Raw genomic sequence first — 3215 nt, forward strand, 5'->3', positions numbered from 1 at the left:
TCTTTTCCTCTAAAATAATATATTCATAGGAACCTAGAAAAGATACAAATAACACAGCGACTTTTGCGCTCTGAGTTGTATACTGCGCAAGTACAGCACTTGATCTGCTTGCTTCTGCTTTCAAGTACATCCGGGCTCCGTCGTGTGTATCCTTGCCTTCACTCGCACGGTGCACTGTCCCAGTTTTTTCTTCGTGGTTGCGTTAGGTTGTGTTTTACAGCGTGTTTTGGGTAACTTAGTCCTCGCTATGCCAACCGTGCGCGTGGTCAGACAGTGCCGTACAACTCATCAAAGTGGAAACAACGTTCGCTTTCACAAGCTGCCGACGTCACAATCGAGATGGTATAATGCTACGAATCTCGGCCAACTATGGCTCAGCAAACATCGCTGCGTCGCCACCTTTTGTTGACAACAGAGACTTTTCTTTGGCTGACTTAAAGTAACGTCAGCTGTACAGTTGAGGGAAACGTGAGCTGGGAAATCATAATTGTGATTTTATAGTTATTAAATGAACCCGGACGATGAAACGAGTCGAGGTATAGTATTGAATGGACGGCCAGGATTCCGAATACACACGCAGTTGAAAATTTTCGGAAAACGTTTCACAACCCCTCTAATGGGACACACAGTTCACGACGATGGGTTGATAAATTTGAGGCAGAAGGCACCCACTTCAAGCAGTGTCGTCATGTTTTCTTTTATTCCTGAGCTGTCATCTGCTGTTACTCATTAAACATGTAATCGCAAACAAAATAGAGATGCCAAGCATCTGTCACAGAACAAGTGAGTACATCATGTGGGATTTTTGCTCTTCCTATTGGTTAAGCAGCCTCCACAGCACTGCCATCAATGTCATATGGAGTATAGTTTATCTAATATTAGTGAGTTACAGATATACATACAAGTAAAAGAGAAGCAGTCTATATGCAGTTTGATATTTTTGAACAAACAATGTATTGTTGCTAGTGTGGTGAAGAATGGAAATGTGTTTCAAGAATGCTCAACAAGCAGCAACTGAGCATGAAGTGGGCTTTCGTTAGGTGTTCAATAAAGCAGCAAGTTTGCTTTGTGGAGACCATGTTTTATATGCACCATCTATTTTTATTTGTACTGTTGCGTTAAATTGGCGACAAAGGCATAACACAAAAGCCTGTTGCTATAAATATTAGGGGTGTGCGAATAGGGAAATTTCACCTTGAATTGAATAGTGCCGAATAGTGGCCAATAATATCGAATATCGAATAGTATATTTATACGAAGTGTGTACCGCCGGCTATGACAACACAAAGGAAAAATCAGGGACGCTACGGCGTGCCAACAATTTTATTAAGCACTTGTTTGGGAGTGGCTTTTCTTTCAACTTTTATGGGCGTGCAAGCATGATGACAGAAGAGCTGCCATTCCAGTCAGCAGTGCCACTCCTAACCTCCTAATGGCTAACAGAGGTGGGTACGGTAGCTAGTTTTTGCCCCATGGTTGCGCAATACGGCTCATCTGACAACGGTAATGTTGTGCTTCATCCGGACCCAAAAATCTTCAGGCGCCCGTTCACAGCAGCATTTTAACTGCATGCCGGAACGATGGGAGTTTCTCAGTGAGTGGTTTTTGGTGTGGCAGTGGCGACTGCCCAGCGTGAACGAATTTTTACATGCAATGTCAATGACCGAGGGTTTCGCAGGCCAGTCAGGACGTTTTACAGTGCTTACGGCATACGCAACCGAACTACGCAAGAAGTCCGTGCCTTCGTTTCGGGAACGAAGTTGTGAAGGGCTTGACAGTTTTCTCATGTGTTTTTCTACGTGTGGAAATGACAATCTCCTTTAAGATCAGCACGCACTCATTTTTTAACCAGGATGTAGGTGAAAGTTTTAACGAAAGACCAACTGTAACGACATTAGCGTTAGTTTTCGCCACCCCACCCTAACCAAGTTGCACCATTGGCCCTTGTCACGTTTTAGATATTCGTCCTGTCAAATTATTCGAAACTTCTACTACTAGCTATTCTAAAGTTGTATCGAATCATTCGATTAGGTACTATTCGATTCAAATTCAAAACTCGAGTATTCGCACACCCCTAGTAAATATACAAACATAGGTATTTTAGTCTAAATATGACGCGGACAGATGGGAGACTCGTAACAGTGCTGGTCCTGTCAATACCCCTTGTCCAATTTGTGCTAAAACATTAACATGCCTGATCAGCTCAATAGTCTATTAAGGGATTCTTTGGCCTCGTAACTATACGTCCCTGCATCAGCAACTACACAGTACCATGCGAATTCCACTAATGGCACCGTAATGCATGCAATGGCATGCTGGCAGTACATTCACGTATAAACAGCAACACTCTGACAGAATATGAAATCTGCATGTCACTTTACATAACAGTCAGAAGTGTCGAACGTGGATGCTCATTGGTGCAATATTGCAGATAAGTGAAGGTGATGCACACGTATGCACATAGACTGCTTGAACATCTTTCCCTACACCAAAGGCACGGCCCAAGTTACTGTTCCATTAAAAACATCTGCGTTTTAACTAGCTCAAACCAAGTTACAAGTTTTATCGCACACGAACGTGAGCACGACGCTGACAAACAGTAAAACGTGCTGTACTGTTCAACAACGATGCAACACAAGTGCCGCTTCAGTTTTGCTCACTACAATGCACATAATAAAAATCGATCATCATACACACGCACGTTCTCGCAGTCGAGGGGCGACGGGCAATGCCTGACGTAATTGACTGATTTTAAAAATAAAGTTTTCTCTCCCTCTCTCTCACACATAGCTCCCGTAAGGCCGTGCCAATGCGCAGTAGTCCTGCTTATATGTCCGCCGCTCACAAAGGTGCGTAAGGCTGCGTCTCTAAGACGCATCGTCCGAGTGGGGTTACACAGCCTTGCGCTCAGTTGCACACTCTGAATAATATCATGAGCCACTTACCTTTAGTTACTCTCAAACTGCCATGGAGTTGGCAGCCATGGAAGTCGGCCACCACATGCGGAGGCTCATTCCGTAGATTCCTTGAACGACTCGTGCTTGACCGGTGCTCCAAGAACCGTGGGAATTGCGCGCAATCTTTACACATCGCACAAACGAAGTACGGTGCTTTCTCACTCGAAACTAATACTTTTTGTATCGATGTTCCTGTGGACACAAGACCCCACGCAGGCCAAAAAGAAATAACATTTGGCTTTGGCTGCAGATGGCTTT

The sequence above is a fragment of the Rhipicephalus sanguineus genome, chromosome 8, assembly GCF_013339695.2.
Source record: "Rhipicephalus sanguineus isolate Rsan-2018 chromosome 8, BIME_Rsan_1.4, whole genome shotgun sequence".
Taxonomy (NCBI): domain Eukaryota; kingdom Metazoa; phylum Arthropoda; class Arachnida; order Ixodida; family Ixodidae; genus Rhipicephalus; species Rhipicephalus sanguineus.